Raw genomic sequence first — 374 nt, 5'->3', positions numbered from 1 at the left:
TATTTTTCTTATCCATAAAATCGTCATCATTTTACTATTTTAAAAACAAAGAAAATCATTTTTAACACTAAAAATTAAAAACAATCGTTTCACATTTTTATTATGATTAAAATCTTGAGTAAAATGTATTTCTTTACTTATATTAAAATACATTTAAGATATGATGGACGTAATTCAGTTTAATTAAATAAAGTAATTCTATTAATTGTTAATATCGAGTAAATGTGTTGATCATTAAAATTTAGTTGAATTTTAACTTGGAATTCTAATTAATTACAGATGATAAAATAAACAAATTGAAGAAAAATAACAAGTAAAATTTTCAAGTCTTAATGATATCATGATGTGTCAGTTTGTAAACGATTATTGTTGGG

This window comes from Entamoeba invadens (assembly GCF_000330505.1).
Source record: "Entamoeba invadens IP1 unplaced genomic scaffold scaff_1105074725027, whole genome shotgun sequence".
Taxonomy (NCBI): domain Eukaryota; phylum Evosea; order Mastigamoebida; family Endamoebidae; genus Entamoeba; species Entamoeba invadens.
This window is presented reverse-complemented; position numbering follows the sequence as displayed.